Genomic DNA, 318 nt, shown 5'->3' with positions numbered 1-318 from the left:
ACTTAGTGTGTCCTGGAGCGTTGTAGCTCACATTTTCATCTTCTCAGAATCCAACCAAACCGCAGACTGGGGCGGGTCACTGATGTGGGGCCTTTAAGGTCTGAGAAGATTCATGCCTTTCAAGATGGGCTTGTCCAATGAGAAAGGCTGAAATCCCAAGCGGGAGTTTGGAAATACTGGGGAGTTTTATGACCCTTTGTGGAAGCATGGTAATTTGCATGTGGAACTTGAATCGAAATTAGTAAAGATTCTCAGGACATTAATATATTGCCTATGTACCAACATATAATATACACTCTCGTTTAGATCATCAGAAGA

Source organism: Sinocyclocheilus grahami, unplaced genomic scaffold, assembly GCF_001515645.1.
Source record: "Sinocyclocheilus grahami isolate Dianchi unplaced genomic scaffold, SAMN03320097.WGS_v1.1 scaffold1228.1, whole genome shotgun sequence".
Lineage (NCBI taxonomy): Eukaryota > Metazoa > Chordata > Actinopteri > Cypriniformes > Cyprinidae > Sinocyclocheilus > Sinocyclocheilus grahami.
This window is presented reverse-complemented; position numbering follows the sequence as displayed.